General features: G+C 40.3%; 1 protein-coding gene across 1 annotated transcript in view; it reads right to left on the reverse strand.

Moving 5' to 3' along the window:
* RC3H1 (ring finger and CCCH-type domains 1) overlaps positions 1 to 18,282 on the reverse strand; it is a 65,703-nt gene extending 47,421 nt beyond the window's left edge. The window contains exon 1 of the mRNA XM_086463418.1: positions 18,267 to 18,282. The gene's annotated coding sequence lies outside the window, so the exon portion shown is untranslated. The remainder of the gene's footprint in view (positions 1 to 18,266) is intronic.
* Between the last annotated feature and the right edge of the window lie 2,598 nt (positions 18,283 to 20,880).

The following is a 20,880-nucleotide window of genomic DNA, read 5'->3' on the forward strand; positions in this document are numbered from 1 at the left end:
TCACGTGCCACCTTGTCATGCACAAGTTAGCCCTGATCTTTCCCAGCAGCAATCCACATAACTCATGTTACAGTTTAAGGCAGATGACTCAGCACACCTACGGGGCACCCTCTGCTCCATTTCTGCCGTTTCAGTATACACGGCTCTGAAGAGTATTATCTGCTCCCACGTTTTTACATATCTCTATGGCAGTTCAGTAAGTTTTTCTTACCCAAGCATTATCATCATCTTGACATCCAAAGATCAAAATTCTGAATAACAGTAATTTTTATTGTCTGCTTTTATTTTAGTCCTGAAGCCATTTCATTTTTGCCAAGTCTTACTCAGAAATAAAACGAGCAGAACTTCCTGTAGTAGTTAACAGTGAACACGTAAGTAAGCCTATTTTGTGCAAAGCTTAACACCACAGAAGCTCCTCACTGCCAAAACAAACTCAGGCTTGCCAACCGATCTGCTCACACAAATACAGCTCTTGGCTAATCTGTAATTTAATCTAATAAAGAAAATACCATTTTATTAATCTTTTTTAAAGACTCTTACTCCTGAGTAGTAACGTACACATTTCTGAGAAAAAGTAATCTAGCCAAAGATGCAGTTCTGTTTCCTGTGAGACTGGTTCTGCAACACATTCACTACTTCAAAACCTCTCTGACACTCGAGATTAAAAATAAATCAAGAACCTAAATGAAATTTACAGATAATAGTAAAACAATTCCTAACTAGTACGGATTACCAGATACCCACACAGCAATCCTAACCAACAACCGGATGCCTCCACACTTGCCTAGTGCCAAACAGACACCACCGAGTTTCACCAGTGCTTCACAGGACCTATTTAAGTTTTCCACTCCAGTGTGCTCAATAAACAGCATTTCTGAGAACACTTAAGTATCTGTCTTCTCTTCCCTGAGAAGTGCAGGACCTAACACTTTAAAAAGTCCTGAATTTCATTTTAGGGAGAAGCTGATCTGGCAAAACATGGGAAACCCTGACCAGCTGAAAGTAATGGGTTGTTTACAGAGACTCAACACCTTGGTCTCAAAAGGCATGCCGAAGCCACACACACAAACACCCTATGCTGCCAAATTCATCATTCACAGAAAAGGATAATCATGCTAGCTGTGTCTTCCATATCCAGTTCCATAGAAAAAACTCTCAAAAAATTAGAGAGACACAGACAGTCCATGCCTGATCAGAGAAGAGCAGGTGGAAGAAAAAGCTTCTTACCTCCGTCCAGGAAGCTCCATGAAGAACACATACAGTAAGACCAGAATAGTATTTCCAATAGATTGAGAGTTTTCACCCCCCCCCACCCCGTTTGCTCTCCGAAACCTCGCTGTACACCATCAACTGATGGCAAGTGCTTCACTTCCTCATTCCTCCTCGGCGCATGCGGGCTCGCATACGCGCTCCCCAGCACCCCTGAACACTTGCCCAGAAGACAGAGCTCTGTAACAAAAGAAATTCCCACCCAACAGCAAATCCTGGAAGTCTGTGAATAACAGATGTTCTCACTCTTCTTTCAAAGCTACATAAACACCAACAGGCTTCAGTGGTCATGTAATAAGTCTCTTTAAAAAGAAAAAACCAAAAAAAAAAAAATCATGAACATGATCAAAACTGTCCCAAACTCACTGAAATTCAGTTAAATCAGATTCAAGATTTACTTTTTTTATGCTCAGTAATTTTTATTTTGAATGTGAAAAGAAAGGAAGAAGTTTATCTACATTCATGTAAAAGTCTCTTATTGGGTAGTCTGTAAAGTACCTTAGGAAAGTGGGGCCAGTTAAGGACAAGATGTTATCCCTCATTTGAAGCTTCCTGGCTTGTAACAACACAAGGGAAACAAATAATAAAAACCACCCAACACAAACCACCAACATCACAACTCTACCACAGTACCTCCCCCAACAGAGGATCTAAAAGCAATTTACAATTATTTAAGCTTCACAACATCCTGTGAGGCAAGAGCCAATGTCTTACCACAGAACGGAAAGATGTTGAATAAAGTTATTTATCAAGTGCTTCAATGGAAAAAAAAAATTGAATGAAACCTAATATATCATCTTCTTGACCTCTTATTCTCAGTCAACATTCAATCACTAGTCTTGCACCTTAGTCATGAACATTAAAAGAGAATACATGTGTAAAAACACTTAAACCTCCCTACTCACACCCCCCAAAACACAGCCTGCCATGGCTCAAACAGTAAATTTTCAGGGAAGATATACATGACTAACTTCTGGTTGATATTATGTATCCCTTACAGCTTATTTAAAAGAAAGTGGAAGTGAACAACTCCTAATAATAAATGCTTTCATGATCTATTACCTAGGACAATTTTTCTACCAATCGTAAGGACTCCCAAGCCCGTTGATGATTAAGCCTGGGGAGTTAATAGCAGACAAGCACACCTAAAACATGTTCCTTTCACTTCAAATGAAGAGTTCTTGCATTTGTCAATGCAAATGAGTATAACTAACAGAATGATTAGACTGGGATTAAAAATCAAGGAAGAACTAAACAGATTAACAGAAGAAAGGTAGAAGGCACTTAAGATATCCACAACAGTTTTCAGAAGAGAGACTTTGGTTCAACTGGTCAAATACTCAAGAACTATCAACCCTGCTCTTGAGGAGGCAAGCAAATCACTTGCTTTTCCCAGAAGCAGATACATGTTTGAACAATTGAACATCCAAAAGAATTGCAACAACTACAAATTTGAAAACTAGAGCAAATGATCAAGCAATTAACATGCCCCTGAAGAATTATATTCTGAGGCCTTTTCCAAGCAACTGGGGAAGTTAAAGAGAAGACAATTCCTTATCCATACCAGAAGATCAGAAAAAACAGATTAGAGCTTGTGTGTCCAGGAGGACTAACCTCTCCTATGACAGTTTTTCAGAGCTTATACAAGAGCCTACATTGCAAAAAAGGGGGTTTTGTTTGGTTTAGGAAAAAAAACAACCACCAAACACACACAACTTTCAGATTTGCTAGTGCCTACCATCAGATCACCCATGAAAGAAGCCACAGCAAAGATAAACAGGACAAGCTTGTAGAAGTATTCAGATTCATGGGTACAAACACACATTACTCCTTGGTGTCAGCTAGAGAAGTCACTACTCTTCCTTACTCATTCCTTTCTAAGATTTGCCAGCTGAACTACTTGCCTAGTTGTTCTCCAGTTGAAGTTAGCACTTTTAAAGGCAGCTCTTTATTAATAAACAGGTAGGCAAAAATACAGACAGACAGCAATTAGACAACCAATACCTCATTTTAACTGAAACAAGGCAACAAATCAGCCACAAACAGCTTAACTAATCTAAGTAGCAAACTTCCAAGAAGAGAAAGCAATGGGAAGTGGGTAGCATTCCAGAGACCGCAAACACTTCAGCTGCATAAGCACAAGTGAAAGAACAGGCATCTTTGAGGCCTAACCTGCTGAAGTAAAATGGGTTTTTTCTATACATCTAGTGATCTGAAGTATCAAAAGTATCACAGCAGTAATAAATTGGCATCTGCTAGTGAGAAACTATATTAAAGATCAAAAATCACTAAGGCCACTATCATTCTTTTTCATGCAGTAGTAATCTACAGTTACCTGACTACTACTATACGCGTTTGGTAGATCAGAAGCAAATTTAGGAAAGAGGTGGGAGACGGGGGGAAGATTTTGTTGCCACTGCAATGCCTTTACCATTTCTTAGACTGAGGTAAGTAGACATGAATCATTTAGTTAAGGCCCAGCACAATTCAATGAAAGAGAAAGCATAAAAAAACCAACAAAAAAATTAGAAAGGGTTGCAATGGTTGCTTGCCACCCACTCTCCAGTAAGAGCTACTCTCCCAACTTGATTCAGCAGCTATAATTCTGCTTTGATGTCAGTGACATTACAGCTACAACAACACTACCATTGCAAGGGGAAAATTAAAGTCTGGCTGGAGACACCGGTAAAAATCTGCCCAAAAGAGCTCCCCAGTCTCCCACCTGCAATACAACCTCCAATAAAACCCCTGCTCAAGCAAACTTTTCTAAGAGGAACACTCTGGGGGGGGGGGGAACCACATAAATTGTCAAAACTGGATGTTTTCGGGTGCATTGTGCATGCATGGGGTTTTTTTTTAGTGTACTGTGAATCTCCTCTTGTCCCCCCCACTTTTAACTTCTTTGAAGAGGTTTTCTCTTATCACTTAGTAGATGCTGCCCCCATTTTAAAAATAGACATTAAATAGGTTCATGTTAATAACCGTTTATATAACAGTAGCCTCTAATAAAGCTTCAGTTATTCTATTTACCTTCAAAGCATTTTTTTTGGAAGACTGCACGTAGACATCAAAGAGATGATCTTTGAGGTCCCTTCCAACCCAAACCATTCTATGATTTTATGATATGATTCTAAGATCTTTTAATAAATGCACAAAGTCATCCAAGAGCAGTCAAAACAACTAATGAATTTTTAAACAAATCTACCAACATAGTTGCTTGTCTGCTTCTTTTTTCTAAAAAGAGTTCATTTTAAACATATTATAATCACAAGAAGGGATCACTTATTATATGTTGTATACAAAACGATCTTTAGACTACTGTGATGTTCTTTCAAAAGGCAATGGAACACCTAGTTTGCTGACACATATTTCATCATAGCAGGAGTTCAGAACGACAAATTTTTTCACCCTCCGAGCCTTATTATAATTCTATACCCTGTTACACCCTTCTCTCAAACATTTTGAGAGAATTATTAAACTATTCCGCTCCTCTACTTTAGGCACCTGTTCAATGTGGTATCATTTCTACATTAGTAAGAAACTGTATGGCACCATCAACTTCAGAGAAATGGTGCACATTTGAATAGAGTTGTCAAAACACTGTTCTGCTTAACACAACGCTGCAGTCGTAACAACTGCTTCCAAAAAGTGGAGGCAGGCAGACTGAGGAGTTTCTAATAGAAGATAATCTACATTTTCCCCATTTCTCTCCCAGATCGCTGTGAGTTTAGCTGCATTCATCCTGCCTAAAACTAAGAAGACAATTGTTAAAAGATTAGTGAAGACACCCAAGCTGTAAACAAAGACCAAATCATAGCCACTACCTACAAGCATGATACTGCAGATGAGATTTAACACTGCAGCAACAGAATCTCATCTCTACCAAGACAGCAGATAACAACCTGCATTACTTACCACAAACTAAAAGGGGTTAACCATCTTATCCCCCTGAGGACTGAAACATTCAGACATGTTTTCATTCTGGCACCAATGAAGGCAGACAATGGAACTTTACCTATTTGGCATTTTCAGTGCAGTTTCATGCATGGCTTACAGTGGAGCAAGTCAGAATTGCTTCTCAAAAAGTATATCATGCCAGTTCTAGATCTGACACGTGTCATCTACACCAGGGACCTAAGCCTGTCAAAACCAAATCCCTTTCCTTCCTACATTACCTTGTAACAGGCTCCAAAAGCTGTGCCACATCTGTTAAATGGCTAACCAGCCCTGGAAACATAAGGGAAAGAGTGCGGGAAGCACAGAAGAGGGAAACTTCAAGACAGCCTTTTTTAGCATCCACACAGATTTGTCAAGTTTTTAGATGTAGTTCATGAGCAGCGTATTTGGGCACAAGCAGGGCAACAGATTTTTAAGTATGTATTCATTAATGGAAGCCATCTCCAAAGTATTTGGTAAATTTTAACTTTACATTTAAATGCTATTAAGCAATCCTAAGAATGAGGATGGCTAGACTAACAGTTTGGAATGATGAGAGTAGCTGAAATTAAGTAAGGAGCTCAAGCAATAACAACCCATGGAATTACGCTAAATCCAAAAATTATCTATGTTTCAAAACTAATGCTTCACAGCTAGATTTAACCAATGTTTCTTGACAATGCAAGTCACACAAACACAGTCAAAACCATCTTTTCAGCTCATCATGGTTATAGCACTGAGCTTTTGTGCTATCTAAAGAAGATGAAAGAATGCTGTAGCCATCTGTAACTCCAAGTTCTCACTGCTCCTAGAACCAAGAGTTGCAAACAAAGAAGCAATCATGTAAATGCTACACTGATACAGGGACCAAACTAAGCCAGATATCCACCTTTGGCAAGCCCTGTAGTAGCTTCACTGGTAATTATAGCAAGAATATTAAGATAAAGAACATAAGTTTCACAGATGACTACTCGCTTGTTTCCATGACACAGGCCGCAATTGTGTTTTAATAACGTAACCTAGTCTACACTAAAGCTGTGGAGTCATCCAAGGTTAAGAGGCAGCTTGTTGCAGAAATGGCACCAAGCCTGGAGAGTTTCAGCTCTGTTGTAACAATTGCATTAAAATAAAATAAATTAGCTAGTCAACATACTAGTCAAGATTTTCTCCGCACCTCTGAGCATAATTTTGTAAAAATACAAACACTCTTCAGCACGGACAAACCTGCTCATCGCGTTTAAGTAGTGTTAAATTACCATTCACGCAGGGCTTAAAGTCTTTTAAGTATCAGTAGGAGAGGTCACACAATTGTTGCTGAAAAGCAGGTTAATTCAAGTACTACTGACTCAGAATGTAATGAAGCCTCATTTGCTTTAAGTGCTACTGGCACTCGGTGATTCAATTTGTAGCATTGCTAAAAAGAGCAGTTCCAGAGGCCAGAAATAGCCTGGGGCAAAGGCAAAGGTACTCCTTCTGAATGAGACTTTTCATGTAACCTTCAATTATAAAGGCGGGGGGGGGGGGAGGAACAAAAACCAAACCAAAACCAAACCTTAAATATTTTGCTGTTTTGGTGTTAGTCTCACTTACCTTCCAGTTTTATAAAAATAGCATCTTTTCTTTACAGATCATTAAAAACAGTACTCGCGGTTTTAGTGAGTGGAAACAAAAGGCTCAAGTCTCAAGGTTTCCATTAAACACCTCCTCTTAACCAATAACAAACATCTCAAAGTTTTACCACAAAAATGAAAGCTGCTGGGTTTTTTCTTTTTTTTTTTTAATCATTTTTTAATATAGAAAACAATGTAAGACAGTTGTGTGTAAGAGAAAAAGAGAAAGAAAAAAAAGAAAAAATCCAATCCTCCAACATGCCATTGATCTTCCTATCAGTAACGGATAAGAGATATAATTATTTTTGACAGAGCCTTGAATTCAAATGGAAAAAAAAAAAAAAGGAGTATCTTACACCCTATTAAAAGAGGTTTTGAATTACAACCCTAGTTATAAAAGTTTAAGTTACATAACTTGAAAATCATCCAAGCAAGAAGGCAAAATATAATCATCCCAGGAAGTCACCTATTAAAAATTCACTGCCAACTTTATGAATTTTGCTGCTCCAGCCTTGTAAAGACAGTTATAATCCAGACATGTAATCTTGTCTTTTTGAAGAAAGTTCTCTTACTTACTGCTTACTTTGCATGAAGCTTGTTGTAAGTGGAGCAGTCCATGAAGAAAATTTTCCCATTCTCAGTTACTAATGCTAGGTCTTAAAAGATGTATTCACCTCTGTAAACATATCACAACTAGATTATAGCGGTATCAGCAACCGGAGTAACGTAAAATAAAGAATACATAGGACACAATCTCACCCTATTGCCAGGGTTGTATCAGTAAAAAGTACGTGGTTCTCCATAGCATGCTGAACTAGCCTACCTTTTCAAAAGCAAAGGGTAAACTTCTGTTAATGAACCTTATTCACAGAAGATCAGACCTCACTCATGGAAAACTAAAGACTGGAAGATACTGAGAAAGAGAACAGAGTAACTGCACAGTTAAGCATGTTTTTATTTCACTTGGGTGTTTTAACTTCCATTTAACAATCTCCTTCTTGAAGTGGTCACAGCCCACCAAGAGCTGTTAACAGGCACACAACTGCTATGAGACTACAAGTGTTTAAGCCTTCACATGTCCTGACTGCAGTATTACCTATTCCAGTTCCTTGAGAGTAAATGTGATAAATGTTTTAGTTACTGCACACGTGGACAACACCGAAAACTACTTCTATTTTTTAAATTTCTTTCTTGTAGAGTCTTAAAGTAAAACAGATGCACTTAACTGCCAATCACACAATAGTGCTTCAGACTAAGCCAGGCTAAGTGACAAGTAAGCGTTGTACACGCAGTATTTGCATGACTCGATCATTTAAATTCTCTGTCTTGTATCGTGTAAGCCCCTGATCAAACAGCGGGTATCTAAATATATGATAAGTTGTAGGAAGGGAATACTAGGCATTGAAACCATCGTACCACCCATGCAGCCAGCACCCCTTTATACATTCCTGTATTTAGCCACTGTTTGGGGAATAAAAGCAATGACAGTAAGCTAAAACTGAATGACAAACAATTAAAAAATTCTCAAAATCTGTAAGCCAAAACCACCTGTAATAGCACCACTGAAGCCCTCATAATTGCACTGGCAATTATTTTCTTTAATATACAAAATAAAACAGGAACAAAGTATTTAAATGCTTTTATCAGCATACTGCAGTCACTAGATTTTCACAGGCTAACCGTCAATTTTGAAACTGCCATTCTGTAATGGCAGCTCTCATACCAGGTTGTCACATCACTGTGACTGATTCTATTCCCACTTCTCAAAAGCTACACTAATTCATTAAGGTAATTTCAGAACTTATCAGATGTGCTTGAAGGAAAGGATTGCTGTCACTCACTTCCCCTTCCTGAAGGCTCCCAATTAGTGTCACATGAACAGGCAAATGACAGGTCTAAGGCTTTCTTTATCACCTATCCTGGGGAAGGAGGTGGGGAGAAGGACAACTAACATTTTTATCAGGTGAATTCATATATTGCTCACAGGAAGACACAGTGGAATGTTCCCCCCTCCCCGCTTCAGTTTTTACATAAAAGAAAATACGCCTGTGATCGTTTAATACCTAGTGAGTAATACTGACACCACACCCCATTCTCAGCACACAGTGCCTAATGCGATAGCCACACCATTACATCCTCAAATACCAATGTATAATTTACCTTACCGATACCAAGTATTTCTGTGGACGCCTTTCTTCCTGGTATGTCCTGAAATCACCTACATCATGCCCAAGCTTCAGCTTGACAGAGCTCAAGTTGTTCTATTCTAAACTGGTCTAGTGAAGCTGAAAACCCACATGAAAATGGCTGCAATCATATAATTCCTCCTCAGAAACACACCCAGAGACATCCCCACCCAGTCCTTGTGTGCTATTTTGTTAGAAACATTTGACCAAGAAGTTCCACTGACAAAGGAGTGACAGAAAAGCTAACTACAGATCTCTCTGCTTGCTGATGCCACGTAAATCCTCCAACTTAGAAAATCAGGGGGAAAATATTTCATTTCTATGAACTACAGTGCAGAGACTTTGACACAATGTAGAATAATCCAATTGATTTAATTTCCAGTACACCTGGTACAGGAATAAATGCTTAAAAAAAAAGGCTGAAAGCGACTTGCCAGGTTTTATGTCATTTTATTAGTCCTATTTTTATGCCTTCCTTTTTGCAAATGCTACACAAATAAAACTGAACATCACACGTTAAGGAAAGACGGAAATTTTGCCACATATTCCCCCCCCTCCCCCCGGAAGGTATTCTGCAAAAATTACAGTGCTCAGTCAGAAGATAAGTCTTCTTAACTGCAGCAATCATTAGAGAAAAGGGATAAATTTAGTACAAGTATAACCTATGGAATTTGTTTTGCCTTTCAGCCACAAAGCCATCACATCTCTGCTACAAGATCTCTCTTGCTCTAACCAGAAGTCTGCCCTTCTCTATCAGCAGCCCTCAAAACAGGAGGCTGAAAAACAAATGCTATTCTCAAAGTCCAAGCAGGTCATCGAAGGTCACTTATTACAATAGAGGTCCTTAGCCTGGAAAATACCACCATGCTCTGTGCCTTTTTGCTTTCTGGTAAAGTGCTTGGGAGAGCTTTGCCTACAGCCTTTCACTTTATTATTTTAATAATAAAAATTAAGAAGGGTCTTGCATTCTGATGGAACTTTTATGACTACGTCCACAGTCCCCAGTAAAACGCTAAGCAGCATCACTGAAAGGAAAACTGAAAAGCTATGTTTCCTAATGCCTTCTGACACAAGTCAGAACAAGGTTATTCCCAATGCCTCCAGTCACCTGCTGTTATCAATAGGCAGCCTCTTACCCTCACAAAAAAGCAAAGAAATGGGATGATTTAGAGGATTTTCAAACACAGCCACATCTCACTTTGAGCATCTTTTTTGTGTACTAGATCACTATTATCAATGCAAAACAAATTAGTCATCTCCCTGAAGATCCTTAATACAAATTCATCCTTAAAATCTGAAAAATTGAATGGATGATTCAGAAGAGAAAAACAGAGGGAGTTGCGAAGTAAGCTGTTATCAAGTCAGGAAAAGGCTCTGTATAAAGAACAACAAAGCAGATAAATGGCATAAAAAGGTATCACAGAAGCAGAGTCTTCAGACAGCGGTCAGACCAGGATTTAATACAGCACACAAATACAAGAGACTAACAATGCACACAAGCATTAGCAAGTCCAGAAGGCAACCCTGACACCTCACACCTTTTCTGCAAAATTTAATAACAGCTGGCAACAAAAGTCCCATTTAAAATACTCTGGACTATTCCAAGCAACCGAAGTTTAACTAGTTCTCACTTTCCTGAATCAACATTTTCTTTCCACTTGTTGTACGAATCACCTACAAAGAAGTCACAGCATCCAGGCTTCCATGCTCAAGGGCTGGTTAAACAAGGAAGACTAAAATTAAAATTCACCATTTTAACTAAAGTTTTTTGCAGCCCTACTAAGACCTCTCTTTTAATTAATTCTACAGGAGGCCTCTTCACACAATTGAACAGGAGAATGACTCATAAACAGGAAGCACAGCCTGAGTAGTAGCCACTGCTTTAACTTACCCAGTCCATTCCATCAGGCCAGTTTAGCCCAACTTAATTTTATCTTTCTCCTTTCAAACTTACAGCAACAGCCAAAGTAGTCACGAGGGAGTGCACCATGAACAATGCTCCCTAACTTCTCACCAGTTCCAGAGGAAGCAGTGACATTTAGATAGTCCCCAGTAAAGTCCAAGAACAAAGAGTCCCACAGTTGCTCCATTATCCAAACAGCCCATCCTGCAAGTCTGAATTGTCAAAGTAATGAAATTAATAGGCAATTTGCCATCTCTGTTACCTGCACTAGCTAGCTGAACTGAATACTGGCTTATATCAGAACAAAGTTAAACTAAAAAAAAAAAAAAATTGCTTAGAAGGAAAGTAGCTAATACCAGAGAACTGAAGATCACTAAAGAGAACAGTAGAGGTGAAGACACCGATGGATCCAGAAAAAAACCCATCCTACAAGAAAACAGAGCATTTTAGCAAGCAAAAAAATAAAGACTCCTTGCAGAAAAGCCATTTCCAGTCTGGAAAGATACATGGGAGAGTGGTATTTTCTTTGTAATTGCTTTAGTAATTCATGAGACTTTGCCCTGTTCTGATCTATTTTTGAAATAAAATCCACATTTTCTTTACAAAGTCAGTAAGACTAAGAACTACTGTCCTTCTGGAGCTGCTAAATAAGAGCTAGTAATTTTCTAGCTTCCAAAAATTTTTTAATTTTAACGTCTACCCACACAATAATTAGTAATAATGCAGGTGACTGACGACAATTTATTATAATAAACAACTATTTATCAAGATGTTTTGAATTTGATTAATTGGTTTTGTCATTTACAACAGGGTACTTTGGCAATTTGGTACATTATATGCAAACACCCAAGCTCCTCAGACATGTCTAAAAGCAACTCCCCAAATGCCAGACTACCTAATTGCTCTAGAAGAGCTCAAAAAAATACCTACCTAACCAAGCTAGAAAATTTGTTGTACACTACTGGGAAGATTTTTAATTTATAGAGGGCGGAGGCTGAGACTTGCCTCACAGTATACATACATTCCTACTCTTTCTTCCACACCTCCTGTCTGAAGCTGCACAGCATTTGCTGTTTCATATCTCCTCAAACCGCTCTGAGCACTTCACTGTGGCACAAAACCCAGGCTTGATTTTTGTAAAATGAAACAGGAATTTTAAATTGTGAAACACCATGAACAGAGGTTCGGAAGAAATCTGCATGAGCAGATTTTTCAAGATTTCATTAGCACAACATTCACTTGTAAAGGCAGGGGGAAATTTTCTACTGAGCCTCCCAGAAAACAGCTTACACTCAGAACTACGAGATTTAATTATCGTTAGGCCTGCATAACTGCCAGAATTATTAATGGTCATAAAATAATGCTTATGCAGCACGTCAAATTTCAGAACACCATGTAAGCTAATCAAACTGTCTTTCTACCATTTCTTTCAAATTTAGTGATCATTAATTTCAAGATCTCCCCTTTGGTTCATGCACTTTGGCAAAGTATTAAAAAAATAAAAAGCACAAAACACTTTAGTCTTGCCGTACTGCGAGTACCAGATTTATCAGATACAAACACTGGATAAGGAAGTCTTAACACTTTCATTTGTTTGTACAGTTCCTAACATCAAATAGTACCTGAAGGACTTTCATTCTAGACTGATAACAAAATGGGGAGGGGGGGGGGGGGGAGTGGGGAGAACAAACTGAAAGAACGTGACTTATAAGAACAGCAAGTCAACACTAAGAGGTTTATTTCACTCACTTTTGAAGGGCATTTATATTACACACTCACTGTAGTAAAACACCAAAGAGTTACTCATTCAAGTACAACTGCTACAAAAAGTGAAGAGTGCTAAGCCAGTATGAATAATGTTTACACTAAAAACAAAGCACAGAGAAAGTTAAATGCTACTGAGTATCTTGAGTGTTCCACAGAAACTGGTTTATTAATAAGCAGGTAATTAAAATCATCCCCCTCGGTGTGAATTTCAATTCATTCACTTTGTAATACTTTCTGTGAATCTTACTCTTTTTTCCCCAAAAGATAGCTCTTAAATTTGAGTTGGAGACCAACACTGCCTTCCACAATTTATCAAAAATAATGAGCTGCAGGTTCATAAAGACCTCCAATGCATGGTAAAGCGACAACATTCCTGCTACGCTAGTAGAAGTCTCCGTTCAAAACAGCGGGGAAGTTAAAAGTCGTAACTGAAAAACCTTCCAACTTGTTCACTATTTGAACTGAAGCAATTGCTAGAAATGATGTCAGGAGGAAGTTCTGAGAAGACCTTTAGAACCATGCTACAAGCACTACTGCTCCATCAGCTGATTAACCAGGATTTTGTTGTGAACAACAGGTTTAAAAACCAACCACACCTCAACCTTCAACGCTTATCCTGACAGGGTCTGATAAACACGGAAGCATCCTGAAAAATAATGACATTTGGAAAGCCCAGATTTTATGTTAAGATTAACAGCCTACTTTTAAACAGTAGTTAATCAGATCATTTAAAAAAAGCCTATTAAACTGGTATAGCAGAGGGATGAGACAAACCAGACTTTCCTTTCTAAGACAAAAAACAAACCAAAAGAAACTAGGAACCGCCTGCAAGATCTAGATTCTCTCACACCACAACATTTCAGTTACTTCAGCTACTCCACACTCCAACTGTTTCTTCAGTTGCCTTGTAGCTGAAGCACAGTCCTACTACAGAAGTCTCAGACGAACATAAAATGCACCCCACAAACTCCAAATATTTGCATGATTGAGAAATAATGCTTCATGTGAAGGATTAAAAAAAGTGGTTTTGCAAGACTTTCCCGAAGAAATTGGTAGTGAGAGGGATCTATCCAGCAAGAACATGTCACAGCTATTTTAATGACTTCAAGGTTGGAATGAATAATTGTCAATAAACCTTCCAGGTTTTGTAATGCTGAACTCAAGACTCACCTTACCACAGTCTGACCCATCTGACAAATGCTCTTCTGTGCCCTTTGTGTCAAATTACACAGCAACCTCTGCCACAATCTATGTGAAGCAAATGAAAGATCTACTCCTTCCTTCAGCCAAACTTGCACTACTTCTGAAGTTTAACTGCATATCCTCTGTTTCTTACCCCGCAAAACAGTAAAAACCGAATTCTTTTGCCTGACAAAACAATCCTCTTCCCTTGCGTCCCTTCTTCTCCCAACCATCTCTCATATGAAAATTTTGATCCAAGTTCCTAGTGATTCCTCTTTTTTAACAGTGTAGCTAACACTGTACAAAACAGGTAAAGGCATACAGTCAAGTGACAGAGATCTTCTGTACTATTCTCCATGTGGTCCTTATGTTTCCCAAGAAAAAATTTTTACCTTTTTTTTCCCTCCCCGGGGGGGGGGGGGGGGGGGAAGCAGAAGCTTTCATGTAAAAGCCTGCAAAGGATGTCCAGATCCTTCTCCTATGTGAATTAATGTTAAAGTCTTTAGACTTTCCAAATGTCAACGACTGGTGCTCAGCAGATGCTGCTAATTAGACAGTATGACATTTTTCATCTGCATAATAATACAAGAGTGTCTTGCTTACACCAAGTTCAAACTCGAGCGAGAGCCAAGAGCTACCTTCCCAAATGTAACTAATACTTACTCATGGTTATTCTGCCAGTCTTACTGCAAACTACTGAAAGTCTGCCTGCACAAGATTTCTCCAATAGGTTTCAGATTTATATAAACCATCTCTACCTGCCGAAAGTTGCCTTAGACCACACGTAGCTGCCACCTTCTCACCGTGTTAGAAAGAAATCTCAAAGGGAGCACAGGGGGACACCCATCACACCTGCATGAAACATACTCGTCTACAAATTCCAACACAGAGCAGTGCACAACTGGTACTGCTTCTGACAACATAAAATTTGGAATAAACTATTTAGAAATCTTGATACTTCTCTCACAAAAGTCCCTTCCTTCTCCAGCTGGTAACACACAACATGTTGCTACCACGCAGTAACAGGAAAGCTGTTTCCTCAAGCACTCTAACCAGAAAGCCTTTTTATATCAGAAAAATCTATTTACAATAAGCTGGTAGGATTTCTGCACCTTCTTGCCCATTACACATTTCCACAAATTAAAAAAACCTCATTGGAAATCAGTTAGCCCTTTAAAATCTAACACCATTTCAACTTTTACCGTACTCATAACCAAGAAAATGAAACCGACACAAAAGATAACCATCAAGAGACACACTTCTTGAGAAAAACAAGTGGTCAAACTAAGTGATGGGAACTGCACCTAATTCAGCGTGCACTGTGGAATATCTCTGTGTAGAAAGGAAAGTAACACAACATAAGTAAATATTTGTGGGTTTCTTTCTTGGTTATCATGAGTCCATAAACTTCAGACTGCATTACTGTAATATAGCCTACACAAAATCTTGAAGGTCACACCGAAATTTCAGCTGGTGCAGGATGTTTATATATGTTCTTTCACAACAGACGTATATTATATCTTTATTCCTGTATGATAATGGTTTCACATTCATTACCAAGTGCAGTTCAAGGCATTAACTTCAAACTATAAATTCCCCTATAGCTTATCTCTCATGTACTTTGAGTCAGATTTTTTTTTTTTTTGGCCTAACAGCCAATCCAGTATCGCTTGGGATGCTGCAGCAAACAACCACCTGATTTACTGAGTGCGGGAAGAAGAACCACAAAACCACACAGAGTTTCATCTGCAAAATGGTTCAGTGAATCCAGTGCGGAAAAGAAATTTAAATAATGAGCAGGCTTTGCAAAAAAAGAAAAGGTTTTATAAAGGATCGTCTGCTTAAAGGCACCTTATAGTGGCTGCTGTGCAGCTATTTTGAGATGCTCGGGATGTTTGGGAGCCTCAATGCAGGCGAGTTCTTTCCTTCTAGTTCAGCTTGACACTTCATACTGTTTGAAAGCTACAATTCCACAAGTTCTTTCAAATGGATGAAATGTTTTTTCCACATATCCAGCATGTAAACAATGTGATTTCTTGGGTGGAATTATAAAAAAAAGGTTAATTATCCTTCATATCATTACATATTACAGAATGGGAAAGGTCAATTCCCTAAGTATCATGAAACGCCCTTTTACAACACTGGTTAGTTATGAGAGATAAACCCTGAATAAAATGGTGTGTCAGTCTTTGCCATCATTATCAAAGGTGACCACCACCAGCACCACCCAAGACCTCTGAACCACATATAAAAAATTAAGTCAATATTTTAATAAACACACTCACTGAATCTCAGCTTCTGCAATGCTTAACTCAACAAGACTGACAATGGTTTCCACCCAAATTGATGGCAAATCACTAGCAACATGGCAGAAGTTTTCAAAAGCAATCCTGTTAATTTCTCTTCATCTGCTTTAGCATGACCACTTCTATATAATAATATACATGTCCTAAAAAGCCCATAAATTAAACCCTAACATATTAATGTATGTATTTTCTGGATGCATACATTCATCTGTTCATTGGAACATTAGGTTTTTTAAATCGTTATCAGCATACAATAATCTCATCATAAATTTCTAAAATATTTTGCTTTAAACTAAGCTAGTTTGGATACAAAGCTGACAAAAAAAAAAAAAAAAACACCAAACAAAACACCAGAAAGCATACAAGTAACTTCCCACTCATCTCCATTAAGGCTACCGCTGCTCAAAAGTGATTGACAAGCACACCACTCAAGTCTGTGGTTGTCAAAACAGACTGCACTGATGGTACCTGCCTTTCCAAATTTCCCTCAAAGCAGCCTGTCAAGCTGTCTGCTTTGACAGGACCTCTTCTAGGACAGGAAGTTAAAGTGACTAGCTATTGCAGGGAAAAGAAAAGGTGCCTGAGTGATAATGTCTGTTTCTAATTATGTTAGTGGAAACCATAATTTCGTATCAACACTGTGTACTAATGGACTGAAGAAAGCCATAGTGCTACTGGGGAAGCTTAGAAACTTGTCAATAAAGTACACACTCCTCCTAGGAACAGTGGGTTATTTATACAACTATGAAGTCTCTTATTAGCTTCATTGACTCCAAACACAGAAATACAGACGTTTATAGATGATGAAATTAATGCCCTCCACAATCCTATAAGCCTGAAGGTGGTCAAAAAGTAAGTTCAGGTACACATTAATTTCTGCTTCACAGTATTGCTTGCTGTGTTACCTAACAATTCTATAGCTATACGACAAATAGGGGATAAATGCTGAATTTAACAACAAGCAGACTCAGAAGATAGCATTGCTAAACCAGTTACAATGATTAAAGTAGCTCTGCAACAGTCCAGGTTACTTTGAGCCTTTCAATCATTTTCGCAATTTTTTTCCCCACTTCGTCCATTTTCAACATAGTAAAAACACAGAAAAAACAGTAGCTACCACAAAAGGAGCAAAAGATTTTTCATTCATACTTGACTAAAATGGAAAGAGAGCTACTCTGAGGAAAAAGGCACATACGCATGTAGAGAAAATTAAACGTTCCTAGGAAAAACAAACGCACGCATCAGTTGCCCGTTTTAAAACGACACAGTCCTCACAATGGCTCTTGAAGACAAAAACTGACATCAAGACATTCCCAACCACTAAAGCACATTAAAATGCAGCTGTATCAACACCGCACTGCCGGCAAGAAACCTTACCCATCCTCGCCCTGTTAATCCAACAGCTAAAACAACGCCAGGTTGAAAAACTAGTGAAAGTAAGCGGAGTTTCTGTTTGGTTTTATCACGGTTTCTCCCTACGCAGAGGGAGGCCGGGGGCCACCTCGCTCTTCCCTCAGGCGCCACAAACAAAAGAGCGACAACCCCGGGGTGGGGGGAGGGAGGTGACCCCCTACACCGACCGCGGGAAGAGGGGGGCTCTGGCCTTATTTCCCCCCCAGCACTGTTGTTAATTTAACTGCCGAGTGAGACGCAGGAACGAGTTTTCTCTTCTTTCCAGGCACGGAGAGCCCCTGGAAAAACAACGGCAGACACAGGCCACACACAAAAGCCGCCTGTCCCTTCCCCGCCATAGCCTGAGGCGATGCCGCCTCTCCCCACCCCCCCAGGCCGGACCCAACCACCGGGCGCTCCCAGCCCCCCTCCGCCTCGCCCGCACCGGGGACGGCAGCTTCCGCAGCTCTCTCCCTCCCTGCCCGGGGCGCTTGGAAATCGAGTCCGGCAGGAGCCTGAGGCCTAGTGAGGGAGGCAGCAGCACAGGCCCCACAAGCAAGCACAACGCCCGCCCCTCCACCTCCCTTCCCCGGGAAGGGGGGCAGAGCCCTCCTACCCCCGCCAACACCCGCAAGACCAGCGCCGTTGTACCCCGGATCCCAGACTCCCCGCAACGGAGCCCGGCAGCGGGGGACCGAGGAGACAGCGTACTCACCACACGGGCCGGGCTCCCCGCAGCGGCCACCGGCCCCCTCAGCTACGGCACACGGGGGCGGCCGCAGCGCCCTGCTTCTCCAACACCCGCAGGCCGCAGGGCCCCCTCGCCGCCGCCGCCTGCCGCCCCTCCGCCGCCGCCGCCACTGCAGCAGCGGCCATCTTGTGTCTCGGCTGCCTCCCCTCACCACCTCCCTCCCTGCACCGCCTCGCCTCGCCGCTGCCGCCCGCCCCTTCCTGCGCCCGCCCCCCCTCCGGGCAGGTGGGGCGGGACTGGGAGAAAAAAGCCGAGTCACGGGCTAGGCGCTGGGAGAGCTGCGGAGCTGGAGGTGGCCAGTTGGTGGTTGCTGTAACCCGCCGCGGGCAGGGCGTCGTGAGAGCCTGTCAGGGGCGGTGTGTTGCGTTCTCCTCGCTCCCCACCCTTGCCTTTTGGGTGGGTTTTTTGGTCTTTTGACTCGTTCGCTTGTCACCAGTGATAACTGCGGGCGCAGCGAGGCTACGGGGTCGAGGTTGTGGCTCTTCGTACGTTGAGCGTAGCCTGAGGCGCTCTGCGTCCTCGGAGTCTTCCAAAGCCCCTGGCCTGCCATTTTCTTTCCTCCAGCGCACGCAGCAGAGGGGGCTGCTTCTCTTCGGGGTACACTGCGGTTCCTCTCTTCTTTGCGACTGTGATTGTCTCATGCCATCAAGCCTGAAAGCTTGAGGGTTGGTGTATTTTCTTACTCGGAGGGAAAGCAGGAATGCTGCTCCCCACCCAGGCGCAGTTGGGTGGCTATGCAGGGCAAAGAGCCCCTTGCTTTGTCTCCCAGTCCTGTGGGAAGGCACAGAGCTGGGCTTGCTGCTGGAGAAGATTCCCCCCGTGTAGCTTCCCCCCGTGTAGCTTTGTTTGCTGCAGGACACACTTAATTCATCCTCGGCCTCAACCAACACCACAGGTGGGAGGTGTTTGGGCCCTCCCAAGACTTGCCGTATCACACAGTATCTGAACTACAGTTGGGCAACTGAAGAAATTTTTAAATGAAGTTACAAAATATCCTACAAGTATTCACGGTGAATTGCTGCATTTAATTAGCAGATACCAATATTTTTAAATGCTTTGTGAATTGATTATTCAACATCCAGGGTATTTCAAGGTAGCATCAAATTGATTCCCATTTTATAAGAGTATGAACTGTGGTGTAAAATACTAAGGAATTCATGCAAAGTTGTTTCCAAATTTAAGAACAAAAATGGCATTTGGTGGTTCTGTCCTATTCATCAGATATTTTACCGTGCATATGCCCAGCTGGAGGCTTCGTGGATCAATGCTGGTGTGAGGCCATTGTACAGGGTACTGCATATGGAATCATTGCATTGCTAAACACTTCATAATTCCGTAAGGGGCCTGCACTGTGTTATCGTTCAACATCTGAACTGCAGGGGATTCCATGACCTTGACATAGCCATTAAAACAGGGCAATGTTAGGTCAGAAGTAACCGGGCCCAGAGCTAGGGGCTTGAGATGGCAACCTGCAAAAGGAAGCTGGGTCGGGACATGCAGACAGAAAAACGGAAACAAGTAACAGAGCTGAACTCCTGGACTTGAGGGGAAGTCTGCATAGCAAGTTTAATCTTGAGCTCATATTTCTGGCTCTTGTCTTGATTGCAGACAGATTTTTCATGTTAACTTTAGTAGCTAAATGCATTACTTCTCTCAATTTTACTAAAGAAATCGTCTCTATTATTTAGTCTTTTCCACCAAAACAAGCTTAATGCTTATCAAGGATTAGTGCTTGAATAAAATAATATTAAGAATACCTATTAAATGAATTTCTGAAAATAGGATTTTCTTGCCATATTCACAGATATTTGTGGTCTTATGAACAGAGAAGGCTGAGATCTTTACAAAGACCGGGTTTAACTTAATGAGTTAAAAAGGAAGTGTAAATTGGGAAATTTAACATGGAAGTGTGAAGCGTAAGCATCATGGCTGTTTTATTGTTATTTCAAGGAGATTAACAGGAAAGATTTAGAAATCTACTAACATACCTAAAACAATCAGTGTTTGTAAGCATCAGAATCCTTAGTACCATCATTACACGATAAAATATCTGAATGAATAATTTCATTAAGAATATTATGGTTAGCCAGATTCAGAAGTCAGGGATGATCACAGATTAATACATTATTATATTTTTATCATTATATTGGCATTGTTATACTTCCTACAATGCCCCAATGAAACATTAATACCACTTGTTCTTAATGACTGTATAAATTATGTAAGAGGCTTTGTCCTGACGCACAATATTTCATACAACCAATTGGCAAATTCCAGCATAGTTTGTTAAAAAAAAAAATCTGAATCGTTATACTCCTATGTAATTAGTCCTCCCTCTTGCAATTTAACTAAGTAGAATCTCTGCATGTTATTCTAGATCAATTTAATTATTGTCTTCACCCTATTATTCTAATTTAAAACTGTACACACCACAGAAAATTTTCGATCAGCAATTGCTACCTTTTGTAGACTCCTCTCCTAAATGTTATGCTAGAAATATGAACCTTATCGAAGTTATTAGTATCCTGTTCAGACACAGAAGCCAGCACTAGGAGCCAAAATGGTAGGTGTTTTCTGC

This window comes from Leptosomus discolor, chromosome 3 (genome assembly GCF_034619465.1).
Source record: "Leptosomus discolor isolate bLepDis1 chromosome 3, bLepDis1.hap2, whole genome shotgun sequence".
In the NCBI taxonomy this organism is placed as follows: Eukaryota; Metazoa; Chordata; class Aves; order Leptosomiformes; family Leptosomidae; genus Leptosomus; species Leptosomus discolor.